Below are 15,957 nucleotides of genomic sequence, written 5' to 3'. Positions count from 1 at the left end.
AAGTGCTAGGACTACAGGTGTGAGCCACCACGCCCAGCCCAAGTACTTTTGGTGTCAGGAAACCACCAGGAGTCAGCAGTGTCAAGCTCCCCAAGGCATTCGTCATGCGCTCAGTGCTTTCCTGGCTTTTGCCACAGCGGGAGGTGACATGAGCAAGGCGGGTGACACGAGGCTCCTCCACAGCTACGGGAGGCACTCGGGCCACCGTGAATTCGTGATCAGTGCTCCAGTTCTGCTGGCGCCTTCCAGCCTTGCCCAGCCATCCCAGGAGCACACTGTGCTCCTTTCAATGAAAACGTGTGGAATAGGTACCACATTTGTAGCAGCTGTTGATGGAAATCTGTTAGTGACAAAGTGCTTAGACACAGGAGAAGCCACCCACATCAGAACCCCCGGGGAGCTCGTTAAAAGGCAGACTCCCAGCACTACCTGGACCTGGGGATGGCAGCCATGACTCTGTGAGGCAGAGCCAGAGGCCTCAGTGAGCGATGCTTATGGCTGAGCCCCACGTGTCAGGAGAAGGAAGCTCCTGGGAGGCTGCACCTGGCACTGTGCCATGGAGAGGGGCACCCCAAGGCCTGCAGGTGGAGAGCGCTGACTCCAAGGTGAGTGTTTAGGGTGACTTAGGACGGAAGGAGTGTTCCAATAAAAGCTGGCCCTGTGGTGGGCCTAGATTAAGCAGGGACTGCCAGAGATCAGGACTGATGCTATAGCTCAGGGTCTGCTTATTTAAAAACCTTGCTCACCCAGGAGCGGTGGCTCACACCTGTCATCCCAGCACCTTGGGAGGCAGAGGCGAGTGGATCACCTGAGATCAGGAGTTTGAGACCAGCCTGGCCAACATGGTGAGACCCCGTCTCTACTTAAAATACAAAAATTGGCTTGGCCTGGTGGCACATGCCTGTAATCCCAGCTACTCAGGAGGCTGGGGCAGGAGAATCACTAGAACCCAGAGGTGGAGGTTGCAGTGAGCTGAGATCATGCCATTGTACTCCAGCCTGGGCGATAGAGTAAGATTCTGTCTTAAAATAAAACAAAACAAAACAAAACAAAAACTTTGCTCATTGTGATATTTTATAATGTTATTTGGTGATAGGATTTAAGCTGCTTTTAAAAAATATTTGGAAGGCATCTTTTTTTTTAAATTAAAGTCTGGAAATCTTATAGGACAGGCAGGCATCTCAGAAACTTTCTTTACCGATTTCTGCCTGCAGGGAGATGAGGCCCTCACCACCACCCAGTGGCAGCACTGGGACCCTGCCTTCATTCCACATTTACTGTGAACCTCTGGGCAGGCGCTGGGCTGGCGGGGGGCAGAGTGAATGGGACAGACAGAGCCCACCTTTCACGGAGCCCACCTTTGGCTTGTCACTTCAACCATACAGCAACCCCTTGCGAGTGAACTCATATAACCCTAATGTAGACAATGCCTCAGGTAACACCACAGCTCAACAAACAGACAAAATGACACACACGTCTCGCTGCCTTTATTTCCAGGAATTAGTGGTGGGCCCTTGGAAAACCACTACAGACTGAAGCAATTTCACTTCCACTGGGGAGCAGTGAATGAGGGGGGCTCAGAGCACACAGTGGACGGCCACGTGTACCCCGCAGAGGTTTGTAGACGTGGCCTAACAGCACATATCTGGACGCTTTCTATGTCTCCGGCTCTATGGTGTGGGGTGAACAAGCCATGCCCGCTGCTCAGATGTGAAGGATTTCCTGGGGCCTGGGACTGTCAGTGCTCAAACCAGAACCGTCGGCCGCCCCACCTGTTTAGTCACACCCCTCTCCTACGAAGAAGGCACTGTAAGTTCTCTCATTTAACGGAAGAAGAGACAGGTTCTGAATGGTTACGGAACTTGCCAAAGCCAGACAGCTGGGATTCAAAGTCAGAGCTTGAGCTCTTTGCCACGCTTCACTCAGCTGTGTGCTTGCAGCTGTAGGGACTAGCAAATCCACAAGGCCCTCTGCTGAGAAGCTGAACATCTTTGCAATAGAGATCATCTTCTTTTGTTTGTTTGTTTTCTGTTTTTTTGAAACAGGGTTCACTCTGTCACCCAGACTGGAGTGCATTGGTGCAATCTTGGCTCACCACAACCTCCGTCTCCCAGGCTCAAGCGATTCTCCTGCCTCAGCCTTCCGAGTAGCTGGGATTACAGGTGCGTGCCACCAGGCCCTGCTAATTTTTGTATTTTTAGTAGAGATGTGGTTTCGCCATGTTGGCCAGGCTGGTCTCGAACTCCTGACCTCAAGTGATCCACCCACCTCAGCTTCCCAAAATGCTAGGATAACAGGCGTGAGCCACTGCACCCGGCCAAGATCATCTTCTTAAAGCAGTCTTATTTTCAACATTCCAAAGTGGGAGTCAGTAGAGAAAATGAGTGCGGATCAATGCTGGGAATTGGTTTTTGTAGTTTTTTTGGGTGATAAGTGATGCCTTATAGATTTCCCCAAATATTTTATTATGAAATTTTTGCAACATACGAAAAAATGAAAAGAAATGAACGAGAAGAATCTGTGAGTTTGACGTCTCAGTCCTGTGATGATCATTTTTGCCATATTCACTTTATCACACCTCTGCTCACCCACTCACCTGACTTCTTGATGCTTTTTCAAGTTGAGGACTCTTTCTGTTTTTTGAACTTGTTGTTGTTATGAAAGTAATGCTGCAGTTAATGTGGAACTAGAGTGCACCCAAACCAAAAAATGAAAATTGCTTGTAATCGCACACCCAGAGGTGACCTCCGGACATTTTATAAATAGGGAGTGATATCTATTGTCATCATCATACACATATTTATAAATAGTTCCAAGAATGAGCGCAACAATGGCTTCTGTGTGCTTCCTTTCATTTAACAACATGCCTTTTATTTTAGTATCTCTATCTGCAACTTTGTTTTTGATGAACAGATATTTTATTTATTTATTTATTTTTGAGACTGAGTATCACTCTGTTCCCCAGGCTGGAGTGCAGTGGCGTGATCGCACGATCTCGCGATCTTGGCTCACTGCAACCTCTGCTGCCCAGGTTCAAGTGATTCTCCTGCCTCAGCCTCCTGAGTAGCTGAGATTACAGGCACCTGCCACCGCGCCCAGCTAATTTTTGTAGTTTTAGTAGAGACGGGGTTTCACCATCTTGGCCAGGCTGGTCTTGAACTCCTGTCCTCGTGATCCACTCGCCTCAGCCTCCCAGAGTGCTGGGATTACAGGCGTGAGCCACCACGCCCAGCCGAGGCCTGAGTTTTTTCTGGTAATCCTTGTCCAAGGATAACTAGGAAGTAGAAAATAATGAAACCACCCATTTCTATTGGATGAGGTTAACATGATCCTCTCCTTTTTCCCACCACCAGGAAGACAGGCTCTTCCTTCCCATGGCTTCGTCAAGTGCCTGGGAGCTCAGAGGTGCTGCTGGTGCTGGGATCTTACACATCTGGCTGCAACAACTTGGATCTTTTTTTTTTTTTTTTTGAGACGGAGTCTCGCTCTGTCACCCAAGCTGGAGTGCAGAGGCACAATCTCAGCTCACTGCAAGCTCTACCTCCTGGGTTCATGCCATTCTCCTGCCTCAGCCTCCTGAGTAGCTGGGACTACAGGCACCCGCCACCATGCCTGGCTAATTTTTTTTTTTTTTTTGTATTTTTAGTAGAGACGGGGTTTCACCATGTTAGCCAGGATGGTCTTGATCTCCTGACCTCGTGATCCACCCGCCTCGGCCTCCCAAGGTGCTGGGATTACAGGTGTGAGCCACTGCACCTGGCCATTTCATTATGATTAAGTGGACACAGGTCAGCCATTCAGAAGGGGAAGTGACTGTCTTATTTCTTGCTGATCAATTTAAGTTCTCTTTCCATTGTGTTTCAGCTGCATTTAGTTCACTGGAATTCTGTGAAATACCAAAATTACAAGGAAGCTGTTGTGGGAGAGAATGCTTTCTGTGATAGGCGTGTTTTTAAAGGTAATCACTTGCTGGGGTGTAGATCTAATGAAGAAAGTGGTGATCCATCATTAGGATTGCTTTTTTTTTTTTTTTGAGACAGGACTCGCTGTGTCACACAGGCTGGAGTGCAGTGGCGTGGTCTCGGCTCATTGCAACCTCCACCTCCTGGGTTCAAGTGATTCTCCTGCCTCAGCCTCCCTAGTAGCTGGGACTATAGGAGTGTGCCACCACACCCAGCTAATTTTTGTATTTTTAGTAGAGACAGGGTTTCACCATATTGGCCAGGCTGGTTTCAAACTCCTGACCTTAGATATCTGCCCACCTCGGCCTCCCAAAGTGCTGGGATCACAGGCGTGAGCCACCGTGCCTGGCCTAGGATTGCTTTTAAAACGTAGTGTATTTACAGTGGAGTGAGCTTCCCCCCGCCACCCACTGCCTTTTCAGGTAACCCCTTGTGTGTCTGCCACGCAGCTCGGGGCCCATCATCAGATGCTGCAGAGGCTGGTGGACATCTTGCTGGAAGTAAAACATAAGGTAAGCTGCATATTTGAAATCAGCAGGCCGGGCGCGGAGGCTCACGCCTGTGATCCCAGCACTTTGGGAGGCTGAGGCAGGTGGATCACCTGAGGTCGGGAGTTCGAGACCAGCCTGACCAACATGGAGAAATCCCGCCTCCACTAAAAATACAAAATTAGCAGGGTGTCGTGGCACATGCCTGCAATCCCAGCTACTCGGGAGGCTGAGGCAGGAGAATCGTTTGAACCCAGAGGTGGAGGTTGCAGTGAGCTGAGATCGCGCTGTTGCACTCCAGCCTGGGTGACAAGAGTGAAATCCTATCTCAAAAAAAAAAAAAAGAAAAGAAAGAAATCAGCATAATTTGACAAGCAAAATTGTTTAGTGCAGCGATTCATTTGCAAGGAAAAAGAAATCTCATAGTGGAAAGAGCCCCGCCGAGGCGCTGTGATTCCAGTTCTGGAAACAGGATTCCGCAGGGTTGATGCTCGTGTGTCCACAGCTAGCTCTCTCTGACTTTGAATGCGTCACCACTGCTCTGGGACCCTGTTTCCTCCTCCATAAAATAAGGGTGTTGGGCTCAATGGAAGTAAGTTCCCAAAATTCAGTCATGCAGGCAAGATCCTGAAGACTGACATATCTGCCTGCCAATGGGACAACTTTCTACTGAATATTTTTCTTTTCTTTTTTATTTTTTCGAGGAGTCTCCCTCTGTCACTCAGGCTGGAATGCAGTGGCGCGATCTCGGCTCACTGCAACCTCCGCCTCCCGGGTTCAAGCAATTCTCTTGCCTCAGCCTCCCATGCAGTTGGGACAATAGGTGTGCGCCACCACACCCGGCTAATTTTTGTATTTTTAGTAGAGACGGGGTTTCACCATGTTGGCCAGGCTGGTCTCAAACTGCGGACTTCAGGTGATCCGCCCGCCTTGGCCTCCCAAGGTGCTGGGATTACAGGCGTGAATCACCGCGCCCAGCCTACTTAATATTTTTCTTTAAATTGATTAGCTCGAAAAATTTTTAGCCTTGTCCTGGGTGATGATATTCACTAATGATAAAGTTTGTTTTAAAACAGATTGAAACAAAAACCTCAAATCCCTAACTAATAACATTTAAGAATGTTGACTCATGTACCACCCAGCATCTCCTTGAACAGTCACTGTCCGACCCCAAGCCCAAGGGCAGAGAGAAACCTGCCCAAACCGCGGCTCTCCGGCCCAGCTCTCCACACTCTTCCCTGCATCCAGCGCCCAGCTCTCCATACGCTTCCCTGCATCCAGCACAGCTCGAAAAGATGGCGGGGACAAGAGTGTGGCCTTTCCCCAAGATCAGCTGAGAAAAGGCTTTGAGGGAGAAGGAGAAATTCCAAAGAAATGTAGTTTATTTATTCAGCAGCAAACAAAAGAATTCCAGGGCAGAAGGAGTCAACGCAAGCCTCAGATGTGCGGACGGATGAGGCTTCAACCTGTGTTAACAATGGTGCGGGCTGGTCCAGATGGAGCTGGGGCGAGCCCTTCCTCGCGGTTCAAGGAGCCGTTTGATCTGTACGTGGCCTTCGCCTTGATGCTGGCTTCGGGGCGGCCTCCTGGGACTGGGACCAGATCACCCCCCGCCGCCCCATCTGCCTGCTCAGAAACTTCACAAGGCCACGGTTCTGAGAGCTCTGACGCCCCATCCTCTTCCTCCGCGCGGCTCCACAGCCAGAGGAAACCTGGGGAGGGGTTGTTTTCCCAGCCAGCCTCCACCTCCCACACCAGGTGGTCCCACCTCTTGGTGGGAAAGAAAAGAGCTGGCTGTGAAGGACCCTTTACCCAAGGGCTGTTTTCCTCCTGGGGAAGGTTCTGGAGCATTTCTTCCCCATGGGGTACGTCAGAATTTTCTAGGCAAACCACAGGGGAGGAATGATGCCCGGGACAGGGAAGTGCCACCGCGGACTGAGCTCTGGTCCTGATGCTGATCTCTGGGCTCATCCCCTCAGCTGAAAATAAAGAGTTAGACTCTTTTTTTTTTTTTTTTTTTTGAGATAGAATCTCGCTCTGTTGCCCAGGCTGGAGTGCAATGGCGCGACCTCGGCTCACTGCAACCTCCGCCTTCCAGGTTCAATTGATTCTCCTGCCTCAACCTCCTGAGTAGCTGGAAGTACCGGCGCCCACCACCATGCCTGGCTAATTCTTGTATTTTTAGTAGAGACGGGGTTTCACCATGTTGGCCAGGCTGATCTCAAACTCCTGACCTCAAGTGATCCGCCCACCTTGGCCTCCCAAATTGCTGGGATTACAGGCGTGAACCACCGCACCTGGCCGAGTTAGACCTTTGAGAAATTAAAAAACCTTAAGAGGCTGAGTGCGGTGGCTCAAGTCTGTAATCCTAACACTTTGGGAGGCCAAAGCAGGCAGACCACCTTAGGTCAGGAGTTCAAGACCAGCCTGGCCAACATGGTGAAAGCCTATCTCTACTAAAACTACAAAAATTAGCCAGGCATGGTGGCGAGTGCCTGTAATCCCAGCTACTCGGGAGGCTGAGGCAGGAGAATTGCTTGAATCTGGGAGATGGAGGTTGCAGTGAGCTGAGATTGTGCCACTGCACTCCAGGCTGAGTGACACAGCGAGACTCATCTCAAAAAAAAAAAAAAAAAAAAAAAAGACCTTAGGAGGTAAAAGACCCAGCCTTGGGGGCAAGAGTCTATGCTTCATGGGTCAGGGAATGGGAAGAGACTTGAACAACCCTCTCGCCTAGAGGCTCCTAGCCTAGGACTTCTGGGAGCTTCTTCCATAGCACAGTGTATCAGAGAGCCCCACAGTTGGACTCCTGGGTCCAGAGCCCTGATCCACCACTCCTGAGCTGCGCACCTCTGAGCCTCAGCTTCCTCGCCTGTGAAATGGAGATGTTAAACATCCCCAGTAGCCCGGGCGTGGTGGCTCACACCTGTAATCCCAGCACTTAGGGAGGCCGAGGTGGGTAGATCACCTGAGGTCAGGAGTTCAAGACCAGCCTGGCCAACATGGCAAAACCCCATCTCTACTAAAAATACAAAAATTAGCTGGGTGTGGTGGCACACTCCTGTAATCCCAGCTACTCAGGAGGCTGAGGCAGGAGAATCGCTTGAACCCAGGAGATGGAGGTTGCAGTGAGCCGAGATCATGCCACTGCACTCCAGTCTGGGTGACAGCTCAAGAATCCGTCTCCAAAAAAAAAAAAAAATCCACACTAGAGCAGCATTCTCACCATGTAATGGAATAAGGAGCATGTCTGGTTCTTGGTGAAATGTGCAGTTGAGTTTAAGGCCCAGCTGTGGCCAACACTCACACACACACGTCTGCTGTGGAATGCACGGGCTGCTCCTGCCTGTCACGAAATGAAAATCCACCAGCCCAATCACTAAGGTTAAAGTCGCTTTTTGTTGCTGCGGGTGCTTTCAGTCAGCTGATTCCCAGAGAGAGCTATTACCTTTTGGGAGTCCATGAAACTTTAGAATGATGGCCTTCTGATGGAAAATGCTAGAAGTGTGGTTGAATCTAACTCCTGATTGGTGGGCAGTGCAGGGCAGGACGGGGCCGTGGTGGCCTCAGGCTCAAGGGCAGATGGCCTTGGCTTCAAATCCCAGCTCTGCCTCTCACCCCCGCGGACTCAGCAGTCCTCACCCAGGGATGGGCTCACCTGCAGCTTCTGGGCTGCTTTCCTGGTTTCCTCCAGTTAAGGAACAAGCTGTCCTGAACTAGGGCAGGAAAGACCAGAGTCACGTAGTCCCCATCATCTCTCCTAGTTCCAGGCTGGTCCGGGCCCTGATGTGGGACTGACTCGGCAGAGACCCTCCAGGAATGCCTGCCACGGTCATTCCCTGGGGACCCAGCTGGCTTCTATGCAGTGCTCAGGGCTCCAAGGGTGCATTTCCAGAAAGAGCCAGATGGACACGATGTCTTTTCTGGCCTGGCTTCCAGAGTCACAAGGCACTGCTCCTGCGGCATCCTGTTCACCACTCCCGCCAGGAGCACCTGCCCAGGCTCAGGGCAAGGCGACATCACCCCACACCTCGGTGGGAAGGGTTCAAAGAAGCGACAGCCCTCCATATAAATTATCACACTGAATCTTCCAATCACTCCACGGGGCAGGGCCTGTGATTCATCTGTCTTGCACACACAGGGAAACCAAAGCTCAGAGAGGCAGAGAAGGCCTTGCCCGGGCACACAGGTGGCAGGTGAAGAGCCCGTTTTTAAACCCAGGAAGTGGGTCCACGCAGCCTGAACTCCCAGTCGTCCCAGCGCCCACCTCACACATGCAGTCAGAACCCAGGCTGAGCTCCAGGCCCTGCTGCACATTTCTGAGCTTTTCAGCAGCTTAGAGGGAAACACAGGCAGTGTCTATAACCAAAACCACATTAGGCGCTGCCTGGAAGCCCGGACCCCCACCCCCACCCCCAGCGCCGTCCCATCTGCACAGGCCCCTACCAGTGCTGACCTGTCACTATGCACTCAGCTCCCAGCACGCAGGCACAGCCCCAGTGTGGCCCCGGTGACCCTGGGCAGACAATCCCAAAATGGAGACCTCAAGGCTTTGCCTTTGACCCTCTCACCATAGCCAGAAGTTTTGGCAAAAACTGCCCACAGAGGGTCCCCGCCCTCCATGTCTGGACAAGCTGCAAGCTCCTCAGGCTGCTGGGGCCCCCCCTCCTCCCTGCCTTCGCAAGAGTCAGGGCTACAGGGGAATTGGCTGCCTTGTGGAGTTGGAAACAGCCCACCAGGTCCAGGGGATCCAGGGAATGGCTCTATGCCCTGTGGGGGCTCTTCTAGCTTTGGCAGCAGCAGTGGCAGCACCTACTGAGCCCCACGCCCATGTGGCAGGCACTGATGGAAGCCCATTACAGCCACCACACTGCCTGTCGCACACCTGGGGAAACTGAGACTCTAAGAGGACAAACCAAGGGTGGAGTTAGGCTGGGTGGGGCTTGACGCTCATAAAATGTGGGGTCCTGTTTAAGAGAAAGAAGACAAAACCAGGAATAGAGCGGTGGCTCACGCCTATAATCCCAGCACTTTGGGAGGCTGAGGCGGGTGGATTACCTGAGGTCAGGAGTTTGAGACGAGCCTGACCAACATAGAGAAACCCCATCTCTATTAAAAATACAAAATTAGCCAGGCGTGATGGTGCATGCGTGTAATCCCAGCTGCTAGGGAGGCTAAGGCAGGAGAATCGCTTGAACCCGGGAGGTGGAGGTTGTGGTGAGCCGAGATCGTGCCATTGCACTCCAGCCTGGGCAACAAGAGCGAAACTCCGTCTCAAAATAAATAAATAAATAAGAGAAAAGTGGAACAAGTCACCAACCCACTTCCGCCAGCAAAGGCTTGTGGTGCTTTCCACAGGTAGCTGGGCCATCCGTGCTCAGATAATGGATGTGATGGTCTTCAGCCTCATTGGTGTGCTCACCGGTGTCCCATTCTAGCTGCCTGGGGCTCACCACACGCATAAAGGAAGGGCCCTGACTTCCTTTGGGGGCCCTGAGGGGGAGCAGCTTTCTGTAACCACATGGCTGCTCCAGCCCTCATGCATCTTAGAGACAGGACAGGAACTCCTGGGGATGATGAGGCAACACACAGGCATCCTCTTCTCAGCCCAAGGCTGGAAAGCTTAATTGGCAGGAAACCTGCACGCAGTGGAATGGCTGGGGCCTGCCGCTCCCCCGACTGATTCCTGCAGTCCTGGGGAGGGAGAGAAGAGCCCGCACCTTGGAACGGGCCAGGCCTCAGTGGCCCTGACTGGCAATGTGGCTTTGGGCAAGTTGTTTATATCTGTCTGTCTGTCTTCATCAGTAAACTAGAAATACTTCTTGAAGGGTTGTTCTGAAGATTTGAAGTAGTTGCTCAGAAAGTGACTGGCACATCTGTGCCCTGGGAGCGGGGACGTGTGGCCGGCAGGAGGAGAGGACATTTCACTGCACACCTGCCTGTTACCCATGTGCACAGACCAACGTCTCACTGCACACCCGCCTGTTACCCACGTGCACAGACCGACATCTCACTGCACACCCGCCTGTTACCCACGTGCACCAGACTGACGCCTCACTGCACACCTGCCTGTTACCCACGTGCACCAGACTGACGCCTCACTGCACACCTGCCTGTTACCCACGCGCACCAGACTGACATCTCACTGCACACCCACCTGTTACCCATGTGCATAGACTAACACCTGACTGTGCACCCACCTGTTACCCATGTGCACAGACTGACGTCTCACTGCACACCCGCCTGTTACCCACGCGCACCAGACTGACATCTCACTGCACACCCGCCTGTTACCCATGTGCATAGACTAACACCTCACTGTGCACCCACCTGTTACCCATGTGCACAGACTGACGTCTCACTGCACACCCGCCTGTTACCCATGTGCATAGACCAACACCTCACGGTGCACCCACCTGTTACCCATGTGCACAGACTGACGTCTCACTGTACATCCGTTACCCATGTGCACAAGCAGCCTGCTCCTTCACAGCCCAGCTAGAGTGTGCAATGGGATGTCAACCCAGCTAGACCATGCAATGAGATATTACTTGGCAATCAGAAAGGACACAGCTCTAACTCACGCTGCGGTGTGGGTGAGCCTCAAAAGCACCGTACTAAGTGACAGACGCAAGACACAAATGTTCCACATGTTATATGACTCAGTTCCTATGAAACCCACAGAGACAGAAGCAGCACGGCGGGGGTGGGGGCAAGAGCTAAAAAGTACCAAGCTTCCTCCTTGAGGTGCTGAAAATGTTCTAAAATTGACTTGGGATGGCTGCACAACTGTGAATATACCCAAAACCATAGAATTGTACACTTCAATTTTTATTTACTTTTTCTGGTTTTTTTTTTTTTTTTTTTTGAGATGGAGTTTCACTCTTGTTGCCCAGGCTGGAGTGCAATGGCATGATCTCAGCTCACTGCAACCTCTGCCTCCCAGGTTCAAGCGATTCTCCTGCCTCAGCCTCCCGAGTAGCTGGGATTATAGGCATGCACCACCACGCCTGGCTAATTTTGTATTTTTAGTAGAGACGCGGTTTCGCCATGTTGGTCAGGCTGGTCTCGAACTCCCGACCTCAGGTGATCCACCCGCCTTGGCCTCCCAAAGTGCTGGGATTACAGGCATGAGCCACCGTGCCCGGCCTATTTACTTATTTTAAGAAAGGATCTCACTCTGTCACCCAGGCTAGAGTGCAGTGGTATGATCACAGCTCGCTGCAGCCTCAACCTCCGGGGCTCAAGCCATCCTCCCACCTCAACCTCCCAACTACCTGGGACCACAGGCATGTTTTTGTATTTTTTGTAGAGTCAGATTCTTGTTATGTTGCTTAGGCTGGTCTCAAACTCCTGGCCTCAAGCAGTCCTCCCACATCGGCCTCCCAAAGTGCTGGGATTACAGGCATGATCCATCGCGCCCAACCAGGTTGTACACTTTAGATGGGAGAGTTGCATGGTATGTGAATTCTATCACAATAATGCTGTGGGTTTTGTTGCTGTTGTTGTTGTTTGAGACCGAGTCTCTCTCTGTTGCCCAGACTGGAGTGCAATGGTGCAGTCTTGGCTCACTGCAACCTCTGCCTCCTGTGCTAAAGCAATTCTTGTGTCTCAGTCTCCCGAGTAGCTGGGATGACAGGCACCTGCCACCATGCCTGGCTAATTTTTGTATTTTTAGTAGAGACGGGGTTTTGCCATGTTGGTCAGGCTGGTCTTGAACTCCTGACTTCAGGTGATCTGCCTGCCTTGGCCTCCCAAAGTGCTGCGATTACAGGCATGAGCCACTGCGCCCAGCCTATAATGCTGTTTTTTTTTTTTTTAATTAACTGGATAATTATAAACGTGAACATGTGTGCACAGAACTGATGCATGTGTCTGCCGGCGTGGACACTCCTGGGCTTCCTTCTGGTAGCTCAGCCACCTCTCTTGACCCTGACCCTCACTGCTTGATGTTAGGAGACAAGCCCAAGGCATCTAGGTTGCCAGCTTCCACCTTGGAAGGCCAGGGCCCAGCAAAGTCAAGGTGATGTGATGTGGCTGAGCAGGGAGGCCATCTTCCTTGCAGACAGGGACTCTGTCACTTTGGACTGGACTCTTGTCCCACAGTGCTGGCCAGGGACAGGTGCAGAGTTGTGCTTGGTTGGCATGGGACGCTGATGAGGGCTGTGTTGCGGCCAGGCCCAACCACCATGAGCCGAGATCATGCCACGGCACTCCAGCCTGGAAGACAGAGTGAGACTCTGCCTCAAAAAAATAAAAAAAATAAAAAGTTATAAATAGAACTACTCTATGATTCAGCAATCACACACTTCTGGGTATATATCCAAAAGAGCTGGCTGGGCACAGTGGCTTATGCCTGTAATCCCAATATTTTGAGAGGCCAAGGCAGGAGGATCACTGGAGCCCAGGAGTTGGAGAACAGCTTGGGCAAGATGGCAAGACCCCCTGGCTACAAACAATTAATTTTAAACCCTGGTATGGTGTCCTAGCTACTTGGGAGACTGACGCGGGGGGATCGCTTGAGCCCAGGAATTAGAGACTGCAGTGAGCTATGATGGCATCATTGCACTCCTGCCTAGTTGACAAAGTAAGACCCTGACTCTTTTTTTTTGTTTTTTGGCTGTGAGTGTATTCAATGCAAAATAATCCTCTCTAATTTTACTGAGGTGGCTGGCCATGTCCACGACCAAATCTGCCTCTAAACTGGAATTCGGTTGCTGACCCAGCCCGAGCCTTGGCTTTCTTGTCGGCACCAGGGGCACAGCACTCCGTCTGTAGGTATGTCTGTTGGCTTCCCCTCTTGTGAGTCTTGCAGGTCGCCCACCCTCCAGACCTTTAGGCCGAGGCCTGCCAGTCCCTGGACGGCTGCAGCGTAGGGTGGCAGGCACAGTTTCCAGGGACAGATGAAGGTAATCACGGAGATACTGGATACCCTGATCGGTAAGGTAGCAGTAGAAATGTCTCCAGGCAAGCCAGGCACGGTGGCTCATGCCTGTAATCCCAACATTTTGGGAGGCTGAGGTGGGCGGATCACGAGGTCAGGAGATCGAGACCATCCTGTCTAACATGGTGAAACCCCGTCTCTACTAAAAATACAAAAAATTTGCCGAGCGTGGTGGCGGGTGCCTATAGTCCCAGCTACTGGGGAGGCTGAGGCAGGAGAATGGCATGAACCCAGGAGTTCAAGCTGGTCTTGAACTCCAGGAGGCGGAGCTTGCAGTGAGCCGAGATCACACCACTGCACTCCAGCCTGGGTGACACAGCCAGACTCCGTCTCAGAAAAAAAAAAAAAAAAAAAAACCAACAATGGAGGGACTCCTGACACATGCTCCAATGTGGATAAACCTGAAGGCCATTATGCCCAGTGAAATAAGCCAGATACAAAAGACAAAAACCACAGGATCCCACCCACATCAGGTCCCCAGAGTCCTCAGATTCAGAGAGATGGAAGCAGAATGGTGGGTGCCAGGCCTGGGGGAGGAAGCTGGACATAGTGTTTAGTGGGGTCAGGACAGAATTTGAGTTTGGGATGATGGAAAAGTTCTGGAGACGGATGGTGGAGATGGTTGCACCACAATGTGACTGCATTTAACACCATGAAACTTTACACTTAAAAATTGTTAAGATGGGCCGGGCATGGTGGCTCATGCCTCTCATCCCAGCGCTGTGGGAGGCTGAGGCAGGTGAATCACCTGAGATTGGGAGTTCAAAACCAGCCTGACCAACATGAAGAAACCCCGTCTCTACTAAAAATACAAAATTAGCAGGTGTGGTGGCGGGTGCCTGTAATCCCAGCTACTCAGGAGGTTGAGGCAGGAGAATCACTTGAGCCTGGGAGGCGAAGGGTTGCAGTGAGCCAAGATCGCACCATTGCACCCCAGCCTGGGCAACAAGAGCAAAACTGCATCTCAAAAAAAAAAAAAAAGGTTAAGATGGTAAATTTTATGTTATGTATATTTTATCACAATAAAAAGTAATATTTTTTGCAGCCAAGGTATGCTAAAAGAAATGGCTTTTTTATTTTTTATTATTAATTAATTTATTATTATTATTATTATTATTGTTATTATTATTATTATTTGAGACAGAGTCTCACTCTGTTGCCCAGGCTGGAGTGCAGTGGCGTGATCTCAGCTCACTGCAACCTCTGCCTCCTGGGCTCAAGCAATTCTCTTGCCTCAGCCTCCTGAGTAGCTGGGACTACAGGCGCCCACCACCACATCTGGATAATTTTTGTATTTTTAGTAGAGACAGGGTTTCATCATGTTGACCAGGCTGGTCTTGAACTCCTGACCTCAAGTGATCCACCAACCTCGGCCTCCCAAAGTGCTGAGATTACAGGGGTGAGCTACTGCGCCCCAAGAAATGACTTCAAAAGGAAAAATGTAAGCACCAACATAAGCTGGTGTAATGTAATGTAATTCCCACCAATGTAAGTTGGCAGGAATCCTTGCTCTGTATAGAAGGGTCACATTTTCTTATCACTGCTTCCAAGTGTGACAGCAGTGGCCTCATGGCCTTATCTCGGGGAAAGCACTTCCTTCCAAGCACCATGAAGGCCTCCCGTGCTGAGACAAGATGGAAGCTCCTAGTCCCGCCTGAGGACTGACACGGCCTGTGCTTCTCGGTCTCTCAGGACGCGCGGGCGGCCATGCGCCCCTTCGACCCCTCCACTCTGCTGCCCACCTGCTGGGATTACTGGACCTATGTGGGCTCGCTCACCACTCCGCCGCTGACCGAGTCGGTCACCTGGATCATCCAGAAGGAGCCCGTTGAAGTGGCCCCAAGCCAGGTGAGCCATGCCCGTAACTGGCATGATGGCGCTTCATGGAAGGCGTCTCTCTTGCTTGGCAGCGTCACTAAGATGCTGCATAAGAGCCTTGAGGAGTTATATATATTCTTTCATGCATTTGAGGTGTTCTTACACAAGAAGAAAGTTCCAATTGAAGTAGGAGCTTGTTGAGATTGGACAGCGGTTCCAGTGATCACAGCGAGCATGTTCTGAGCAACGCCCTAATCTATCACACACAGACACACAAGGCATCCATGGGAGTTGTCCCAGGGTCATGGGTCTGCATGGTTTTTGTTTTCTTCCTTTTTCTTTTCTTTCCTTTTTGTTTTTTTTGAGACAGAGTCTCGCTCTGTCACCCAGGCTGCAGTGCAGTGGCTCGATCTCAGCTCACTACTACCTCCACCTCCTGGGTTCAAGCAATTCTCCTGCCTCAGCCTCTCGAGTAGCTGGGATTACAGGCACCCATCACCACGCCTGGCTAATTTTTGTATTTTTAGTAGAGACGGGGTTTCACCATGTTGGCCAAGCTGGTCTTGAACTCAGGTGATCTGCCGACCTTGGCCTCCCAAAGTGCTGGGATTCCAGGCATGAGCCACCGAGCCCGGCCTCCTTTTTCTTATCTAAATAGTTTCATTGCTTTTTTTTTTTTTTCGAAAATTAGTTAATAATCCTTGTATACATTTTTAAAAGTTATACTATTGGGCTGGGCGTCATG

At 51.1% G+C, this 15,957-nt stretch overlaps 1 pseudogene; it reads left to right on the top strand.

The window, feature by feature from the left end:
* Positions 1-15,957, top strand: part of LOC129137289 (carbonic anhydrase 5A, mitochondrial-like) — a 31,741-nt pseudogene that overhangs the window by 12,086 nt on the left and 3,698 nt on the right.

The sequence above is a fragment of the Pan troglodytes genome, chromosome 18, assembly GCF_028858775.2.
Source record: "Pan troglodytes isolate AG18354 chromosome 18, NHGRI_mPanTro3-v2.0_pri, whole genome shotgun sequence".
Classification (NCBI taxonomy): Eukaryota; Metazoa; Chordata; class Mammalia; order Primates; family Hominidae; genus Pan; species Pan troglodytes.
Note: the sequence above shows the minus strand (reverse complement) of the source record. Positions and strands in the feature narration are given on the sequence as shown.